The sequence below is a fragment of the Manis pentadactyla genome, chromosome 13 (genome assembly GCF_030020395.1).
Source record: "Manis pentadactyla isolate mManPen7 chromosome 13, mManPen7.hap1, whole genome shotgun sequence".
Classification (NCBI taxonomy): Eukaryota; Metazoa; Chordata; class Mammalia; order Pholidota; family Manidae; genus Manis; species Manis pentadactyla.
In genome coordinates, this window is record NC_080031.1 from 83883131 (window position 1) to 83905250 (window position 22120).

The 22120-nt window shown below is 40.4% G+C and overlaps 1 protein-coding gene across 7 annotated transcripts in view; it reads right to left on the reverse strand.

Moving 5' to 3' along the window:
* The window catches only part of PRR16 (proline rich 16), a 302048-nt gene that overhangs the window by 165137 nt on the left and 114791 nt on the right, over nt 1-22120 (reverse strand). The window contains exon 2 of one of the 7 annotated variants that reach the window (XM_036903254.2): nt 16113-16210. The exons of the other annotated variants lie outside the window; for them this stretch is intronic. The gene's annotated coding sequence lies outside the window, so the exon portion shown is untranslated. The remainder of the gene's footprint in view (nt 1-16112; nt 16211-22120) is intronic. 7 annotated transcript variants of the gene reach the window in all.

The window sequence follows — 22120 nt, forward strand, 5'->3', positions numbered from 1 at the left end:
AACAATGGAATGACTCACTGATAGAGTGGAACTAAATGAGAAACAGAGTTGCAGGCCTGGGTATTGAGTCTTAAATTCTGGTTTTGACATGTTTAGTGTGAGATGCCCATTGAACACCCAACAGACATGAGGAGTGGGCTCAGGGGAGAGGACAGGGAGGAGATATGAAATTGGGAGTCATTCACAGGTACTTGGTGTTTTAAGCTATGATGGGCTACATTAGATGGGCAGGGGGAGATGGTAAGGGGGAAAGGGAAGACAGAGAGAGAGAGGAGGGGGGGAGAGAGAGAGAGAGAGAGGAGGGGGGGAGAGAGAGAGAGAGAGAAAGAGAGAGAAAGAGAGAGAGAGAGAACTAGCATTCAGAGACTGAATATTTGAGCTCTGAAACTTTTTGAGGTCCAGGAAGCAAGAAGGATTTAACAAAAAACACTAAGAAGTAGTGGCCAGCGAGTAGAGGAGAAAAAATTTTAATTTGCCTGTTTCATGCACAGACACTTGACAGATAACAGTCTAATGACAGCAGCCAAAAAGGAGTGCTCTCTGACATTTTTCACCTACAGCATTGCTACTGTAGCAAGTTCACTGCCCTACACCCCAGAAATGCTTGCTTGTTGAGGCTGGATATAAATGATGCTCCTCTAGAATAATTTCTACAGTGTTTTGATTTAACAACAAAGTCAAGCAACCCCATCTCCTAGGCACACATTCCTGCAGGTCATCAGTCACCGCACACATCTGTGGAGAACTGCAATGTAACCATGAAGCCGATCTTCCTGTTTACCTGCTGCAACTGTTGGCCTTGCTGTCACTGTGCTCTGGATTCTTCACTGTTTACACGTTCAAGGTCATTCTTTGTGACAAATAATTAAAAATACATTTCCTGTTTTATTATGGAATTGCATAATCTTGCAAAAGTTCTGATAGATATTTATCTCATTCTTCTTGGCAGTTCATGAACTAAAAAAGCCGACTTGGCAATGACTTGCCATTTCATTATGTATTCCTTCTTTAGAAATTCCAGTGACTACTAAATACTTATTTCAGGTTTGGAGCCACATTAATTTTACCTTCTCTTTCCTGTCACTATTTGTCCTTTTTTCATAAACTCAGTTTATTACTTTGTAGCCTCTCTCTGATTTACCTCCAACCCACCTGTTTTTATTCTTTTAACTCTTCTGGTAGACTCTGAACTTATCAAGGGTAGAACTGTGTCTTATTAATTTTTACATCTATTTCTAGCATGGTCCCCAGTATAAAATACATGATCAACATGTGTTGAGTGAGTGAATGAATGAAGTAGTCTACTAGAAGAGTTCAAAGTATTCTTTTTAGTTTGACAAAAGTGATAAAGATATTAAAGGACTGCTTTATTCTATTATAAATTAGATAGTCAAGAGAAATTTTCCTATTGCTGAATTCATCAGTCCTCCAAATTTTCCTACCTCCCTTTTATTTGGATATATAGTTTTTATTAGTAAGCTAGTATAACAAACCATTTTGAGAGACCACTACCATTCAATTGACTTAGGATTTTTTTTTTTCTTCAAGACCTTGCAATGTGGTTAAACCTAATAGCAACAGTAGATGTTGGATTTTCTCTTGCTCAATGCAGCAAACACTCCTTATATTTTCAAATATATAGCTCTATAATCATTATGGAAAAGATTTCAAATTCTATACTACTATATTTAGTAGTCACCTTTATAATTATTTCAACACAGGGAAGTCACCATTTTAATCAACTAAACACAGCTGAAACAGTTAGATATTAGACATGAATTTTCTCTAGAAAAAATCATAAATGAGTTTGAGAGGTTCTAGTGCTGTCTGGTTAGTACACCAGAAATCTAAAGGGTACAAAGTACTTCACTGGAGAAGAAAAATATTGTCTGGTTGTAGGCTATTAAGACTTTATTCCAGTGGAAAATGCTGAGCCTAAAGTGCTCTGCTGTTTTTGTAAAGATGTGTCAAACAGAATACAAAGAAACTAGGTCCTATATTCTCTGGCCCACTAGGTCAGCTGAAGGTCTTAGAAACTCAGATTGAATAAGTGACTTCCAATGTATTAACTAGCAAGTTATTAGAGCTAGAATTTAAATTTAAGAAACCTTTATTTCTGGTCTTACATTATCTTTACTACATAATGTAATCTTGGTTATGTCATGTAGCTTCATGGTGAAATCACATTATTCATAAAAAAAGAATGGAAAATTAAAGAGCAATTCTACATCTTTCTCCATGGGTCTTACCTATTAATATAAATGTAAACAGATTTTTAACTTGTTTAGTCAACAACTTGCTCTTACTTTTCTCTCAGTATGTTTTTATATTTATGTAATACTCTAAATAACTTCTATTTTACTTACTTCTAAAGTAAAATTTGAATGAGAAGTATAGCTAAATTCCAAATACCATTCTCTCGTTTTACAATTATGGCATATAAAAATGAAAACTTAATTCATGGCACAGCTCCTGTTAAAAAAATGGTATGAATGTGAAAAAAAAATGAGGTTGTTGTTCCAGAGGAGGAAGGCAAGGTGGACTCCTCTTCCCAAAAACACATGAAAGAAGAAAACACAGTAAATACAACTAAACCTGAAAATGACCTGAAGACTGCAGAACAGACTACCTACAAATGAGGAAGAGAGGACCACAAAGAAAAGGGTAAAGTGGCAGAAACAAGATAGAGCAGGATGCTAGTCCTCCCCCAACCCCAGCGCACAGGCAAGAGAAAAAGGAACAGAAAGGGAGGGGGTAGGAGCCCAGGAGTGCAGCACAGCTCGCCCTGAAGATCTGCTCTGGGAGTACGAGCCCACATTACATTGGGGTCTGGTGATTAGCAGGGCTGGACACCAGGGGCAGGCAGAACACTCTGGGGGGCCAAAACTGCAGCTATTGTGGAGGACAGGCATGCTCCACCAGTCCTGAGACCCAAAGCAGAGGCGGCAGCTTGAAAGACTTGCCAGCAGTGGGAAGGACACCGGTGGTTAGAGTTGGAAGGAACCCTCTCCTCAGAAGAAAGGGCAGGTGAAGGATACCTCCCCAGCCCTTCCTCAGCCCAATGTTCTGGAACTATTGGGAGCCCCAGATACTTCATCTCCCTCGCTGGCAACGCTGCCCTAAGGTTCCTCTCTGTGCATACTGCCAGAAGCCAACCCACTTGGCTCAGTGTCAGCATCAGACTTTGCTGCCAGGCAGGCAGAGGGAGACTCTCCCAGCTTCCTTGGCTTTGTTTCAGCTAAACCAGGGAGATGCCTGCAGGAGCCAGCCCCAAGAGCTCCTTGCTCCCTGTGGGTGTCCAAACCTGGTGCTGTTCATGCAGCCCAGGCATAGCTACACATCAGCCCACCCACCCTATTATCCCTGCAGCCCCACCACTGCTGCTGGCCAGGCAAAGTGTGGCCCTGCCCATAGTGAGCTCAACAGAGACTCCTGAGTTGATCACAAACGCAGCAACTCAAGCAAACTGCCAGCACAGACAGAAAGATGCCCTGCACATCAACAGGTGGGGCCCCAGAAAAACAGAACCAGTCACTAGAGAGTAAAGAATCTTGAGTTTCTGGGCACCTAGTATTCTTCTTCATAAAGTTATTCCTCTATAGGCCAGGAAGCCTAGGAGAGCCATCTAATACAAAGGAAGAAACCCTGACAAAATGAGGAGGCAGAGGAATATGCTCCAAACAAAACTACAGGACAGAACCCAGAAAGAGGGCTAAATGAAACAGAAATCACCAATCTTTTGATTTAAAAACAGAAGTCGTAAACATGCACACAGATTTACAGAAAAGGATTCAAGAGCTCAGGGAGGACATCAACAAAGAGACAGAAGATCTGAAAAAGAACCACTCAGAGCTGAAGAATACAGTACCCAAAATCCTTACAATGGAGGGATTTAAGAGTATATTAGTGAAGGTAGAGGAGATGGTGAAAGAGATGGAAATTAGACAACAGGAAAACAAAAATCTGAGGAACAGAGATCAAAAAGGCTCTCTAGGAATGAAAGAATGAGAAGAGAGCTTGTGACCAATCCAAACAAAATAATATTTGCAGAGTAAGGGTACCAGAAGAAGAGAAAGACAAAGGGATAGAAAATCTCTTTAAGGAAATAATTGTTAAAAACTTCCCCAGTCTGGGGAAGGAAAAGATGCTCAGGTAGTAGAAGAGCAGAGCTCCCCTGACAAAAGGAACCTCAGCAAGACAACATTGTAAGTTCAGCGAGAGGGAATCCTGGGGAAAAATACCTCTAAAAACCGAAATCAGTCAAAGGGAGAGATAAAGTTTAAAACCCGTTTATTGCTTACAAACTGCAATATGGGGCTGTCTCTCTCCTCTGCTCCTGAAGAAGCAAGCAAGCCAGCCCCTCCCTTTAAACTCTCAGGTTCACACACACCCTTGGTTGCCCAGATAATTACCCATTGATATGGAGATGAACTTCTCTCCACCCCTGAGGATATGCAAATGCACCAAAGCCAGGCGAGATATTCTGGAAATGTTACAATTTTACCCACAGGCCACCCATCCAGAAATCTTGCCTTACAATCTACTCCATCCCCTTCTTCCACAAAGGTCCTTGGAAGAAAAAACTGGAGCATTGTGACCAGAATAATAACAATAGCAACAGCAATAAAATTATGACAATCCTCAGGCTGGAGGATTCAGCGAGGTTCAAAGTCTTGTGCAGATTAAGTCCATAGCCCGTCCATTCCATAGGCAGGCAGGAGCCGAGGGTTCAGAGCAATCATCATGCAGCAGCTGCAGCCAGGGGGGGCATATAGGCCACAAGGACTGTTGGAGAAAATAACCTTAAGGGTGATAATCTACATGTTTTAATGACACCAGCATAAGCAAATCTTGTCCATCAGGTAGGATGCATGCAAGAGAGTGGTCTTGTGATAAAACAGTGGCAGGAATGGGATCTCGTCCTGGTTTAGTACACCAGACTTTCACTCCCCTCCCTGTGGGTGTTACAGGTGGGTCGATATATAGGGCTACAGGAGGTACATGCACTGGCCATAAAGATAAAACAAAACTTCCCCGCAAGATGCTCTTACATTCTCGATGTTTTGGGTACACTACCGTGACCTTTGGGGGCCATTCAGCTGTTACTCCTGAATACACACAAGGCCAGCTTCCAGGTCTTTCCCCCAAGGTGCCAGAAGGGCCAGCCATCCTTGGTCCATGTGTTAAAATGTCCAGCACCAGGTCCATTCAACAGTGTCTCCAGGTCTTAAGGCAGTAGGGGCTGGCAGCAGGATGTTGCTCTGCTGGCCATATCCTGGCCTCAGTAACTCTTCTTTGGTTTGGATTTACAATTGTATAGGAGAGGCAGCAAAGTGTGTGAGCATGTCCACAGGGCTCAAGGCTCCTTTACATGGCTTCTCATTCAAACGCCGCAGCACCGTCCATAGGAGAACTGACCAACCCTGTAGACTACTAGTGTCCGACTTCAGGCCAGATTTCAACAAACCATTGTACCTCTCTATCATGCCTGCCCTGGTAGGATTATATGGTACATGAAATTTCCACTTTATTCCTAATTGCTGCAGCCACTGTTATAACACATGTCCAGTAAAGTGGGTGCCTTGATTGCTTTCAATCACCTGTGGCCAGCCATAGACTGCAAACAGACACTCTAGGTCCCTCTTGGTGGTTTGCTGATCTGCACGATGTGCAGGAAAAGCAACCAATAGTCCAGTAGATGTGTCCACATATGTCATGGCATACCAATATCCTTCTGATATAAGCAGAGGCCCAATATAGTCTATTTACCACCTGACAAGGGGTATTGGCCCCCTTACTATTGTCCCATGTTGCTGTGGGACTTGGTGTAAGTCCCTCTTAGAGCACACAAGGAACTCCTTCCGGGCTCTGCTGACTTCCTCAAAGGTCAATGGCAAGCCCCACCTATGGGCTACAGCCCACATTGTCTTTTGCCCTGTGTGTAACAAACGCTGATTTAACCATTGGGCCACATCAGAGGCAGGATTTCCTTCTAGCCAATGCACCTGGGCCAGTGTGTCTGCTTCATCATTCCCTGGGGATGCCAAAGGCAAATGGCCTGTCACATGATATACGGTAACTGTCTTAGTCTGACCAGAGGCCCATAGGTCTTGCCACAGCTCTTGCCCCCAAAGGGGCCAGTGACCAACCATCCAGTTGGCATGATACCATGTTGGTAGCCACAGGGTCAAGCCCCAAAGGACGGCCCAGCTGTCAGTGCAGACAACTATTGGGGGAAGGCTCCTGGGTGATCATGAGCCATACTGCCGGCAACTCAGTCCACTGACTGCTCTTCGCTTCTCCATCCTCCACCCATATTGTCTCAGTCTTAGGATGAAAAGCCACAGCCCTCCACTTCAGGGGCTGCCCATGACTAGAGCACCTTCAGATATAGGGCTTTTCCCTCCAGCTTTCCACTGATATAAGACACTGGCCCCAATAAGCATTGGAGTTCTCCACTTAAGGGGCTAATAGAGGGGGCACTGCTCTGCTGTAAATATGTGCCCCATTTGGCCAGTGTAGGTGTCTGTGCCACACCACTTCATGGCCTTTGGGTCCAGTCTCACAACCACCCCACGATGGGATAGGTCGTTATTACCTTGGTTGGAGCTGTTCCAGCAATGGGCTCCATAGCCAGCAAGGCGAGGTGCACAGCAGCCAGTTGCTTCTCTGTCAAGGTGTACCAGACCGCTGCTCCTTTACATAGTTGTGAACAGAATCCAATAGGTTGGCGTGTCTGTTGAAGCCACTGCCAAAGACCCCATCCATAACCATCTTCAGTTACATGAACATCTAGCTCACAGGGCCTTGATGAGTCCATTACACTCAAGGCCTGTACAGCCTTGACTGCTTGCTTAGCAGCATTAAAAGCGGCTGCACATGTCTCATCCCAGTTCCACCTGATGCCCTTTCATACCAACCAGTACAAGGGCTTCAGAATTTGTGCCAAGTGAGGGATAAACACTCTCCAGTGACCCAAAAGACCCCAAAACTCCTGTAATACTGCCACAGTGGTCGGGGTTGGGAAAGCCTGGACCTTGTCTATAACTGCTTCAGGAACAACTTTAATCTTACCCAACCAGAAAACTCCTAAGAATTTCACAGACAAACCAGGTCCCTGAACCTTGGTGCTGTTCACAGCCCTTTTTTTTCCTGTAGATGTGGCAACAGTCTAGAACCTGCCCCTTCTAAATCTGAAAGAGAATGAGATGTGAGCATAATGTCATCAATGTAGTGATACAACCACACTGTTTGTGGTTTCCTCCGTGTGGCCAAGTCCTGGGCTACAAGTCCATGACAGATGGTGGGACTGTGGAGATACCTCTGTGGAAGGACAGTGAATGTCCACTGCTGGCCTTACCACGTGAAGGCAAACTGTTCCTGGCTTTCCTGTGCTATGTCAATAGAGAAGAAAGCATTAGCAAGGTCTACTACATAATGATACATTCCCAGTTCATGGCTGAGGGTGTCCAGAATGTCTGGTATAGTGGGGACAGCAGCATGCAAAGGGGGTGTGACTTTATGCAATTCCCTGTAGTCTATAGTCACATGCCAGGAGCCATTTGGCTTTCTCATTGGCCACACTGGGGAATTAAAAGGACTATGAGTGGGCTTTATGATGAACTCCTGTAGAGTTTCTCCAATTTCCTTGTGCCCCTCCCCAGGCAATTTATACTGCCTAATATTTGTCACCTGCCAAGGTACAGGCAGAGCTACAAGTGGGTGCTTAGCATGTCCCCTCAGAACTGCCCTACAATGCCACATATACCCTCAGTCTGAGCTCACCTGCAGTGGTCTGTAACCACAAGCCCTGCAGGATATCTACCCCCAAAATATATTCAGGGATGGGAGAAATGTACATGGTATACTCCTTTGGGGGTAAATGCCCTATCCCCAATGAGATTTGGGCTTTCTTCACTCTAATTGCCTTACCCCCATCACCATCTATCACAGCAAGGGTCCCAGGAAAATGCTCAGGGTTGCCATGAATCAAAGAACACTCAGCTCCTGTGTCCACCAGAACCAGGACACCTTGTACATTCACAGGGGACCAACGAATTGCTAATTCTATATGTGGCCTCTGGTCCCCACCATGTCCCCCAAGGTGGGGACTTTGACCCCCCCACCAACTGGAACCGCGATGCCCAATCATCCTCGTGTGGGGGTGAGGACTTAGGCAAATTCTGAGTACTGTCTCCTGTGAATTTTTGCAGGGACACAGGCCTGGCATGAGGCCTTGACTCTGGTTTTCGTGTCCTGGACTTAGTGGCTGGAACTGCTGCTCTGGCTTTAATTGGTGCCACAGTTCTAACAATATTCTATTGGACTGTCCATCAAGTTTTTCTTTCACTACTCCAGCCTTATCAAATTAACCCACATCTGGGTCCTCAAGACCTTCATGGGGCCCTTTGCACGTCTCCTTTCAGTCGTGGCCGGTACTACCCTCTGTGCCCATATTGTTTCAACCTCCCCCAGATCTGCTGAAGTATGAGTAGCCTCACTTATGGGTTGCCCTAGGTTGGGGGGCAAGAATATTCACTAGGGTCCCAAAGAGAGATGTGGGAGCTGTATGCAGCACCAGGTTTCTCATTCCTATAGTGAACACCTCCTCATCTGGGCCCTGGGGGTCCATGTTATAGATGATATTTATTATATCCAATTCCTGCAGTACCTGTTAGAGCTCTGCATACATTTTCCAACTACTGGGAAAATATGGTAAATTACCCTGATTCGGCCAAACTATCCTGATGGCAGTTGTCAGCCATTCCAGGAGTGTCTGATTCCCTGAGGCGTGACGGACATTTTGCAACCACTGCTGGAGGGAAGGGTGAGTCATCAGGGAAGCCATTCTACTCATCTCAGTACCCGACACAACAATGTTTTCCACCCCCATATCCCAGAGACGTAAAAGCCATGTAGGCAGAGATTCCAATGGCCTCTGCCTATACTGGATGCTCATGTCCACCAGCTCATCCTGGTTATAGGGGCGGAACATGGAGTGCTCCACAACCTGGGGAGAGGACTGCCCCTCCCCCTGAGGAGCCTGCAGTTGTTTCATTTTTATTTTCTTAATTACAGCTGGGTGGGCCTTTAAAACAGGAGAAGATGGTACCTCTGGTGGTGGCCTGAGTAGCAGATCTGCCAATGGCCCTGCCTCCTCCTCTTCTTCCTCTGGCTTCTCTACCAATGGTTCCTCCCCCACCATTTCTGGAGCTAAAGGCACTACTTTTTTCTTCCTTCCCCCACGGCCTCCTGCAACATGGCTTTTCCTGCCATCTACCCACTCGCTGCTGCTAAGGAATCTTCTAGGAGTGTGACCTGCCTTTTCCATAACTGTCTCTCTTCTTTAACAGCATCCCATAGGTTATCACCCGGCTCCTTCAAGTGATGCTGAAGTGTGTCCCTCTCCCACCTAAGTCCCTCGATAATCCTCTCTTTCTCCTGTATAACATTTTCCACTATCTTGATGAAAAGAGACCCTGCAATGCCAGTCACTACATGGCCCCCTAGGGTCTCCAAGCAGTCTTCCAACTCACAGATGGCTAATTATACAGCTTTTGGTGTTTCCACCCTTCTCCAGTTCTGGGGAAGGCCCCACCCCTCCAAGAGGTACTTTACCCTAGACCAATTCCCCACTAACGGTTCCCAACTTGGTAGCCCCACAGCTGGGGGGATAATTACAGGTGAGGTGGTACCCTCTGTCACTGCATCCACTGGGGTCTCCCCACCATCCACAGGAGCAGCCCTCCCAAAGGTCGCACCCATTCTGACAGATTTCGCATTCAGAGGCACCCTGCCGACTATGCCAGATGTAAGTGAATGGAGAGGAAATCCTGGGGCAAAATACCTCTGAAAACCGAAATCAGTCAAAGGGAGAAATAAGGTTTAAAACCCATTTATTGCTTACAAACTGCAGTCCCAGGCCATCTCTTTTCTCTGCTCTTGAAGAAGCCAGCAAGCTAGCCCCTCCCTTTAAACTCTCGGGTTCAGACACACCCCTGGTTCCTTAGGTAATTACCCATTGATATGGAGATGAACTTCTCTCCACCCCTGAGGATATGCAAATGCACTAAGGCAAGGTGAGATATTCTGGAAATGTTACAATTTTACCCACAAACACCTAGACATATAATAATTAAAGTGGGAAACATCAAAGAGAAGGGAAGAGTCTTGAAAGCAACCAGAGAGAGAAAAGGGATTACTTCTAAAGGAAATCCCATCAGGCAATCAGCCAACTTCTCAACAGAAACTCTACAGGCCAGAAGGGAGTGGCATGATATATTTAATGTACTGAAACAGAAGGATCTCCAACCAAGAATCATCTACCTGGCAAGATTATCATTTAAATTTGAAACATGTATTAAACAATTTCCAGAAAAACAAAAGTTGAAGGAGTTCACCACCACAAAGCCAGGCTTACAGAATATGTTAAAAGGACTGCTGTAGATGGAAATAACCCTAAGGCTAAAAAATTTTTCAACAATGAAAATAAACCCACAGTAAAGGTAGTAGACCAACTAATTACCAAGCAAGTATGAAATTAAACAAAGCAAAAGAAGCAAGGTCATGTATACACAAAATAAGTCAATGGATACACAAAAAGTGCAGATGATGCCATCTAATATGAAAAATGTGGAGGAGGAAGAAGAAGGAAAAAAAGTACCTTTAGAGTGTGTTTGAAATAGAGTAATCAGCAATTTCAGATAGTGTATTATATAGTAATGAAGCTATCCTTGAACCTTTGGTAACCACAAAAGTAAAGTCTACAATAAATATACACACAAATAAATAAGTAATAAATATATAAAACAGAAACCAACTATAATACTAAAGAAAACCATCAAGAATAAGAGAAGAGTATCAGAGAGAAAGAAAGAAACAGAGGAGTTATAAACAACATCCAGAATACAATTAATAAAATGGCAATAAGTACATATCTATTAATAATCACCTTAAATATAAATAGACTGAATGCACCGATCAAAAGACATGGAGTGGCAGAATGGATAAGGAAACAAGATCCATCTATATGCTGCCTACAGGAGACTCTTTTCAGACCCAAAGATATACACAGACTAAAAGTGAAGGGATGGAAAAAGATATTCCATGCAAATAATAGGGAGAAAAAAAGCAGGATTAGCAGTACTTAGACAAAATTGATTTCAAAACAAAGAAAGAAAGAGACAAAGAGGGACATTATACACTGGTGAAGGGATCAGTCCAACAAGAGGATATATCCATTATAAATATCCATGCACTCAATATAGGAGCACCTAAATATGTAAAACAAAACTAAGAGCATTAAAGGGGGAAAATAGATTGCAAAAATGCATTTTAGGAGAGTTTAACACACCACTCACATCAACTGGACAGAAAATAAATATGGAAACAGAGGCATTAAACAATACATTAGATCAAATGGACTTAATAGATATATACAGAACACTCTACTCAAAAGCAGCAGGATACACATTTTTCTCAAGTGTGCATGGAACATTCCCCAAAATAGATCACATACAAGGACACAGGAAGAGCCTCAAAAAATTCAAAAGGATTGAAATTGTATCAAACAGATTCTCAGACAACAATAGTATGAAACTAGAAATAAATTACACAAAGAAAACAAAAAAGCTTAAAAACACATGGAGGCTAAATGACATGCTTCTAAATAATCAATGGACAACGAACAAATTAAAACAGAAATCAAGCACTATGTGGAAACAAATGAAAACAAAAACACAACAGCCCCCAAATCTGTGGGAGTTCTAACAGAAAGGTACATAGAAATACAGGCTTACATAAAAAACAAGAACAATCCCAAATAAACAGTCCAAATCTACAATTACAGCAACTAGAATAATAAGAACAACTAAAATGCAAAGTTAGTAGAAGGAGGGACACAATAAAGATCAGAGCAGAAATAAATAGAGAAGAATAAAATAATAGAAAAAAAATTAAAGAAACCAGGATCTGGTTCTTTGAGAAAATAAGCAAAATAGATAAACCTCTAGCCAGACTGATGAAGAAAAAAGAGAATGTACACACATAAACAGAATCAGAAACAAACAAGGGATAATCACAATGGCTACCACAGAAATAAAAAGAATTATTAGAGAATATTATGAAAAATTATATACCAATAATCGGACAACCAAAAGAAAAGGACAACTTCCTAGAAAAACACACCCTTCCAAGACTTTTCCAGGAAAAAAACAAAAACTCTGAACAGACCAGTTACCATCAATTGAATAGAATTGGTAATCAAAAAACTCCCAAAAAACTTGAGCTCAGGTCTAGATGGATTCACAGCTGAATTCTACCAAACAATTAAAGAAGAGATAATGCTCATTTTCTTAAATTATTCAAAAAACTAGAAGAGGGGGGAATACTTCCAAACTCATTCTATTGGGCCAGCATCACTCTAATACCAAAACCACACAAAGACACCACAAAGAGAGAAAATCACAGACTAATATTCCCAATGTTCATAGATGTAAAATTCCTCAGCAAAATATTAGCAAACTGAATCAAAAAATACATCAAAAAGATCATTCATCATGACCAAGTGGGATTTATTCTAGAGATGCAAGGACGGTACAATATTTGTAAATCAATCAATATCATCCACCACATTAACAAAAAGGAGGATAAAAACCACGTGATCATCTCAACAGAAAAGCATTTGACAAAATTCAACATCCATTCATGATAAAAACTGTCAACAAAATGGGTATAGAATTTACATATCTCAAAATAATAAAGGCCATATATGAGAAACACATAGCCAACATCATACTGAACAGCAAAAAGCTGAAAGCTTTTCCTCTAAGATCGGGAACAAGACAAGAATGCCCACTCTCACCACTTTTATTCAGCACAGTACTGGAGGTCCTCACCTCAGCAATCAGACAACACAAAGAGATAAAAGGCATCCAGATTGGTAAAGAAGTTAAACTATCACTGTTTGCAGATGACATGATATTATACATAGAAAGCCCTAAAAAATCCACCAAAAAACTAATAGAACTAATAACTGAATTCAGCAAAGTTGCAGGATATAAAATTAATACACAGAAATATGTTGCATTCCTATATACTAACAATAAATTAGCAGAAAAAGAAATCGGGAAAACAACTCCATTTACAATTGCATCAGAAAGAATAAAATACCTAGGAATAAACCTAACCAAGGAAGTGAAAGACCTATACTCTGAAAACTACAAGACACTCATGAGAGAAATTAAAGAAGATATCTATAAATGGAAACACATCCCATGCTCATGGATAGGAAGAATTAATATTGTCAAAATGGCCATCCTGCCTAAAGCAACAGGTTCAGTGCAGTCCTATCCAAATATTAACAGCATTCTTCAACAAACTAGAATAGTTTTAAAATTCATATAGAATCACAAAAGGCCCTGATTAGCCAAAGTAACTGTGAGAAAGAAGAACAAAGCTGGGAGGATTATGCTCCCTGACTTCTACTACAAAGCTACAGTAATCAAAACGATTTGATACTAGCACAGGAACAGACCCATAGATCAATGGAACAGAATAGAGAGCCCAGATATAAACCCATGCATATATGGTCAATTAATGTATAATAAAGGAGCCATGGACATACAATGGGGAAATGACAGCCTCTTCAACAGCTGATGTTGGCAAAACTGGACAGCTACATGTAAGAGAATGAAAGTGGATTATTGTCTAACTCCATACACAAAAGTAAACTTGAAATGGATCAAAGACCTGAATGCAACTCATGAAACCATAAAACTCACAGAAGAAAACGTAGCAAAAATCTCTTGATTATAAACATGAGCAACTTTTTTCCTGGATACATCCCCTCTGAGAAGGTAAACAACTAAAAATGAACAAGTAGGACTGCATCAAACTGAAAAGCCTCTGTACAGCAAAGGACACCATCAATAGAACAAAAAGGCACTCTACAGTACGGGAGAATGTATTCATAAACAACTCATCTGATAAGGGGTTAACATCCAAAATAAATAAATAACTCATATACCTCAACACTGAAAAACAAATAACCCAATTAAAAAATGAGCAGAGGATGTGAACAGACACTTCCCCAAAGAAGAAACACAAATGGCCAACAGGCACATGAGAAGATGCTCCACATCACAAATCATCAGGGAAATGCAAATCAAAATCCCAATGAGATATCACCAGTTAGAATGGCCACTATCCAAAAGACAAGAAATAACAAATGCTAATGAGGATGCAGAGAAATAGGAATAATCTTCCTACACTGTTGGTGGGGCTACAAATTGGTACAACCACTATGGAGAACAGTATGGAGGTTCCTCAAAAACTAAATATAGAAATATCATTTGACCCAGTATCCATTCCTAGGAATTTACCCGAAGAAAACAAAATTCCTGATTCAAAAAGACATATGCACCCTTATGTTTACTGTTGCACTATTTACAATAGCCAAGGTATGGAAGCAACCTAAGTGTCCATCAACAGATGAATGGATAAAGAAGATGTAATACATATACACAATGGAATATTATTCAGCCATAACGAGAAAAGAAATCCTACCATTTGTAACAACATGGGTGGTTCTAGAGGGTATAATGCTCAGTGAAATAAGCTAGGCTGAGAAAGATAAATAACGTATGATTTCACTTATTTGTGGAATATAAAAACAAAGCAAAACAGAAGGAACAAAACAGCAGTAGACTCATAGACACTGAGAAGTGACTACTGGTTACCAAGGGGAGGGGGCGAGGTGGGTGCATTGGGGATAAAGGGGCACAATAATTTGCAATCATAATATAAGTTGATCATGGGGACTGCTAAACCACTGTGATATACATTTGAAACAAACAAAAGATTGTAAATTAACAATACTTAAAAAAAACAGTTTAATTGCTACTTTTCCAGAACTGATCATAGTTCACTAATTACATTTTTGAATTCACTGTACATTAATATGGAAAGTTCATTTAATAGTCTCTCAATTATATAATCAATACTACTCAGAGGAATTCATTTCAAATAGAGAACTCCCACATGCATGACAAAAGAATGTAACTTATTAAAAATAAGTAGGGATTATAAACACATCAATGATCCCCAGTATTTGAAATTATCCAGGCACCTTTTATTTTTAGTTTTAGATACAATAAGTACATTATTCAAACTCAATAATTACCCGATCATGGCACATTTTTCATATTTTATCTAGATGTGGGAAAATTTAGCATCCATATTTAACATAAACAGTAAGTGAACTCCCATATGGATAGGAACATTGAAATTAAGTTCCTATTCCAGAAGCATCAGGGCTTAGTGAGCAATAAATCCATATTCTTTCATATACAGAAAAATACCAAGGCCAGTGAAACCTTTATTGGCAGCCTGTGACAGTGGAAAAATAGAAAATTGCAAAAAAAAGAACATTGTTGACCCTGGCTGAACATGTTTTGACTTCATTAGGAATTCACAGCTTGTAAAGGTAATGATCATTCTTATGGTCACATATAGTGTAGCAAATTCAGACTATCTCTGAATTATGAACGATATGCACCACAATCAACATTTAACAAAAAATGAGCATTATTAAATATCTGGTTCTAAACAATCACATCTTTGATGTCATTTTTGTTGTTTTTTAATGGCCAAATTTTTCCTATAGCCAATATATAAACCAAGAGAAATGACTGAAATGTAAACTAGTTTTGTTCATAGAAAGCATGGATTTTCTCACATGAACTCATTACTCCTGGCAAGTTGGAATTTAGGTCTTGCAATTTAAAAAACACCATAAATGTTTCTTAAGATAGTTTCGGAGCCCTACAAACAAAGAAATATTGTTGAGTTTCATATTATTTTACCTATTTTCCTCTATGGAATTTGAACAGAAAATATGACAACTTATATGTTGAAAACTAGTGTTGTGATGTTTAACCATCTTGTTTATGGTCATTAGTTAATAATTTCAATATTCAAAGTGATCTAATTGTTAATCACAACTTTTGCATACATTTTAAATAACAAATGATATAGTGAACTTGCATGTTTCTTAGAAATGCTGGTATAGGATGTCCAAATTCCTGCAAACATCATGTCAAGGTGGGGCTGACCTTTTCGGGCAATTCCCAGTGTCCCGTGGTCACTCTCTGCCTGTGGCTCTGATTCCCTGTTTCACCATGTGGGGAGGTGGGAGTAGGTTATGGAGCTTCTGTTAAAAAAAATTAGAGAACTTTTAAAAATAGGGTGTCTAGTTTAGATTCTCCAAACACACTGAACTGAACAGGTACAGGAGATGATGAATGGGCCGGGGCATTAGTCAGGATGAAGAAACAGGCTGTACTGAGGGAGATGTACACGTGGACAGAAGAGTGGAGGAGTTAATGCAGGAAGCGTGTGGATGGAGGAAATGCCCGGGAAAGACTATGTAATGTGAGTGAAATGGTCCCCACGGAGGTATAGATCAATGACTCGGGTCTTCAAGAACATTCACTGAGTGCCAATTCTTTCCAAGAACAGAATGCCATCGCAAGTCATTGAAAACTTTCCTAAGATTAACACTTACTCATTTAATCAATACTGTTTTAGTACTGCTGCCCAATGCATCATTAACACAGACAAATGAGGGCCAGCTCTAGGAAGAGTAACCAGAAAAAGAAGGAATGGTCAACCAGGTCACAGAAACTGATACAAATATCCCCAAGGGTGTGGTGGTGTAGAGTAGCCTCTGGAAATGAAAGCCGTCCTCGAATATTTGACAGCACCTTGTCTCAGAAAACTTGGGAGTTGCCGTGTGAGGTGTCAATGGGCTGAACCAACCTCAGATAAACACACCCAGGTGTGCTAACCAAAGACTACAGTAGATCTGAGTGATGGGGGAGGGCAGAGCAGAGGCTAAGTGACCTCTTGGCAGTGATATTGCAAGGACTCTACGTACCAGGGGGCAGTGAGTATACCACAGGGCAGAGCCCATGGCCGGGAGGTCTACGTATAGAGTCCGTGGTCCATAGGGTCGCATCTAAACCAGAGATGCTCCACTGCTGGTCTCCAAGTGTATGGCCCCTCAATTCCTGCCTTAACATGTCCTTTAAACACTGCAGTTGCTGTACCTGAGACTTGTTCAAACTAGGTGTAAATAGAAGGGCAGGAGCTGAAGTCATTCAGCTTACAAAATCGCTCATATACTAACTACTATTCATTCACTCATTCTTTCACTAACTACTTATAGAGCATTATGCTTTGTCAGTACTAGGAATACCGAGACGACGGAGAAAGACACCAGCAAGGATCTCAAAAGAACCAGCCTGGGACAGGAGTTAAGAAGTCACAATTTTCTCAGCTTCCTGTGGCTTCCCATGTTGTTACTGATTTTCTTTATCAACAAAAGCCTTGACTATTTAGTAGAGGAATAGCAAATCATACATTTGAATAAAGTTCATGTCATTTAACTCATCATTCATCCATTCATGATAAATACTCATTCATGGAATATTCACTGAGCACCAGCTATGTGCCAGAAGCCCTTTTGTCATTGGGAATAAAACAACTTAATCCCTTTCTACACTTTTACTTATACATGTGGATTACAGGAAACATTTCTGTTAATAATAAATTATAAAATTTGAATGCAAAACACTAATTTAAAAAATAATCTCATGAATAGTATTACACAGGCACTATTTAATTGTTACTCGGTATTAAACCATTTTATGGTTCAGACATTCAATAAAGTCAAAAATAAGGAGAGTAGTTGGATTTTCCAATTGCATTTCACATTAAATCTACCCTGACTACTCCTAACAATACTGACAAAATTCAGAGATTCATAAAGTTATAATGCTGGCGTGGAAAAGCAAAGAGATGGTAAAAATTAGGCTCTCTGTAGTAACGCTTCTGATGGCATTTATGTACCTCTGTTTTCCCTTCCTCCCAAAAAATGTCATTTAAAAAAGTCATAAGGCAGGGAATATAGATTTTTAGAAGTCGTAAGGAAGGGCATTTAGATTTTTCTGTTGAATGGTACTGTTTTGAGTCTTCATACCACAGCACTACACAACGGTGGTATTAGTAGGGCATCCACAGTCAGGCTCCCTAGCTATGTGGCCCCAGGCAAGGTACTTACTTCTCTTTTGCCTCTTTTCTCATCTCTGAAATGGGGGTAAGAGAAGTACTATCTTCAGAGGGTTAATGTGAGAATTAAATGAGCCAATATCTGGAAAGGATTTAAGACCTTTCAAGGCACAGTCAGTATTTGCCATTATTTGTGCTAAACTGGAACAGCACTGCAGTGACAACACATGTCAGGATCTTTGCTGATGGAAGTTCTCAGAGCACTTTAAATGAACAATACTTAATCAAACACTTAAGCCTTGTCACTAATCTCTGCGTCAAATATCCTCTGGGCACTACAGCAGCCGACCAAGTGGCAATGCTCAGTGCCCATATGTTCCTCCTCACAGCAGAGGGCAAGTGCCAAATTCTAATGGTGCTGCCAGAACCCCCGGCTTCAGGATGGCCACCCCCTTTTCCATCTTTTCCCTTTGACAGTATAGATTCTGTTCTGCTGCTTGGCAAAAATTGTCTGGTTCTGCACAGTGGGAAAAACTGTTACCAAACCATTCCAGCTACAACTTGTGATCTTAGTCAGCAACAGAACTTTTATGCCAAATACAACTGAAAAATCCCTTCCTTCATTCCCTCATGTATTTCAGACACAGTTGCAGACTAGGCTAAAACCAAATGGAAAAGGCTGGAAAATTATCTGGTAAATGTTTGCAGTAAACCATTAAACTGCATTTCAATTATCCAGAGTATTATGACCCACTGTAGAAGGAACATATCTAAACTTGATGTCTGGAATCAGCTACTGGGAAATAACAGAAGATATTCTGAATCTGTTAGAGGGTAGAATACAAAACCTAAATCCTGGACAAATGTGCATTTACATTCTTGGCCTCGGCAGAATTCATCAACATCCACAATCTGTTTTGATAACTCCACCCTGAGTATTTGTTTATACTTCCAACCACAGATGCAAAAAAGCTCACAGGATAAGAACTGAACGTTGAATGGGTGTTTCAGGGATCATGATAGGTTTTACACTGAGCTTGCCACATTATCTTGTCTCCCTATGATCAATGACATACATTTGTAAAATGTGTCAGATGCACAGGGTCACAGTCTGGTTACAGGAGAAAAAGATGTTTCTGTATTAAGCCATCAGATTTATCCAGGAATCAAGCATTCAACCATACCCACAAGCTACAAATATCCATCAGCTGCGTCTGTGTACGTGAGTGCTTTGCTAAGGAAAGCTCCATTCAAATTCTAATCAGTATCCCACTGGCTGCACTAAAAGTTCCTAAATGGAAGTGATAACCTCTTACTCACCTTTATAACACCAGCATCTGAGAATCAAAGGAGATCTGTTTACTGGCTAAACACATTTAATTAGAGCTCTCTCAGTCCAGATTTCTTAAAAGAAGCATGTGCCTGGACACAAAGAATTAAAAGACAAGCTTCACTCTCCTTTTTATGGGCCATTACTTAAAGGCTATATTCCTGCATTAAGAAAAAAAGTATTAAGTATCAGCACATCATGATGGTGCTGAAATTGCATAAAGAATCCCAGAAATGACTAACATAAAGACACAATTTAAAAACCGAATTTAATTAGATAATTTGGGGTAAAACTGAAATATTTCCAGAATCTCTAGCCTGGCCTTAGTGCATCTCCATATCATCAGGTGTTTCCACCTGGTGGAAAGAAGTAGTACATCTCCATATCAATAGGTGATTACAAGGGTGTTGGGGGGAGCGGGATGAGGGTACCTCTGGACTGGAGGGGTTTGGTGGAGTCCCTTTTTGCATCCGGGTCACGAGAGACATGGGTGAGCAGAAGGACGACTGCTTATAAGCAATAAAGGGATTTCTCCCACTTTATTTCTCCTTTAACTGATTTCAGCTTCAAAGGTAATTTGCCCCGGGCTGGGAACTTATCCACCCTCCCCAGCCCTGGGAGTTACAATAATAGATGATACATGGAAAACAATTCTATGAATTAATATTTTGTCCCAAATGGAAGGAAAAATTGATGGTTTAAATAGCTTTCATATAAATTATTTGGGAACATCTTTGGGGGATCAAAGTCATGAATTTTTGTAATATGCTTATAGAAATGTTGAAAAAAATCACAAAGAATGACCTTCAATAGAACATTTTAAGATTTAAGATTTACATTTCAAGATTTAAGGGAAAGAAGAAAATAGAAAAGAAGGAAATTTACAAATTTTCAACTTTAAACTAATTTCAACTTAAATGCTACCCAAAAGACAATGATATAATTTGACTATACAATCTAACATATCTCATTAATAAAATACCGATATTAGCTTGAATTATACATTCTATGATTGTTCAGAAACTGACAATTAAACAACCAAAGGTGATACCTGTTTTAAAATTCATGCTTAATTTCTAGGTCTCCTCCACTGTGTTTACACTTCAGCAAAATACACTATACTTATGCCCCATACATAAATTCATGGGTACCTAACAGCATTCAATGCCCTTACACTGCTGATGAACTGCTAACTGGATGCTCTGCTCATCATCTTCACAAAGTATACACAATGCTCATGTCTTATTCCAACAAGAATTTCCATTTTAGAAAGCACTGCAGTTAGAGTGACCTTACAACTAATTCATCACTTCAGTAAAATGAAACTGAGTTTTCAGGATCAAAACATGCTCATGTGACCTAAGTGCTCAATTTCAAAAAACACATGAAGTAACACTCATGCCAAAAAAGACTTAAAGGTTTTGTGCAAGTAATATTATATACATGCTTCACTGAACAATGCAATAAAAGAATTGCATTTACTAGCAGTTTTGTGCAGAAAATAGCATATTTTGAAAAGAACCAGATCAAATAATATTCATGCAGTGAAACTTTTTTAAGCTTTAAAGTATATTTAAACTGAGTTAGTACTATCTCAAAAGTGAAAACTCATGTTGCCACATTAGACATTTAGGGTTTAAATTAAAGGGAGAGGGCAGCTTTGAAATAGAATATTACAAGGCAATTGAATTTTGCACAATCTACTTTTTTTGTGCAAGAGAATTTTGTTGTTCAGTGGGCACTTGCAATGGGTGGACAGTGATGGAGAAAACCTCTTCCCCCAGAAATCTATACAGTAAGTGGTAAGAAACTGCTCTCTACCCGCCTTGGCAGCAGAGATGTGCAAGGTGTTAAAACAGGCCTGTGATGCATGCCATGCACATCTGGGATTAGACTGCAGCAGAACTACGTGAAGCTAAATGTCCTTATTTATGGAATTTGGGCAAAGCAGAGGACAGGCCTCAATACCAAAGAGACTAGCTCTTCAGGGGAGCCTGAGAATTTAGAAAGCTAAGTGCAATGCAAAAATGTAATTCTGGGACTGCAGTAACAGAAGTGAAACTGTGGCAGCTTCTGCAGTATAAATTACTGTTCTAGGAGCAGCCCAGAGAAATGGGAAAGAAGATGGCGTGAAGATTTCCAGATAATAAAAATGACAACTTTTTACTAATTCTGTTTTTAATCACATGAGTGATGTAGTATAAGCACATGCATTACTCACCCATACCTAATTCTCAATAAAACTTAAAAGAAATTTTTGAGTAATTCAGATTTCATCTAGAGAAAAAAGGGAATAAGTTGATAAGATGTACATTGTTTTGAGCCTTACTTTCATGCCTGTATTATTATTTTAATCTGGACACTTTTCATTTTCTAAAAGCCCAAATAAATGGCTCTTCATCCTGCGATTATCATCTCTGTTTCCACAACAATATGGCAAAGATACCCAAATAATGTGAAAAGAGAAGCCAAGTGATATAACTCAATGAAGAATATCCTTCTTAAAGAAGAAAGAAAATATTTTTAGAAGATATGACCTTCCTAGGATAAAGATTCAGCTATCTTTTGAATATGAGTATGAAGGATTAATTTTCTTCACAGAATACAGAAACCAGCAGGAAAGAGCCTCTTTTTGATACCTTTCTGATTCAAGAAGAAATATAATGATATGAAGAACTCAGTTTACATTCCCCAAACCCACTGGAAATAGGTTCTTCTCTA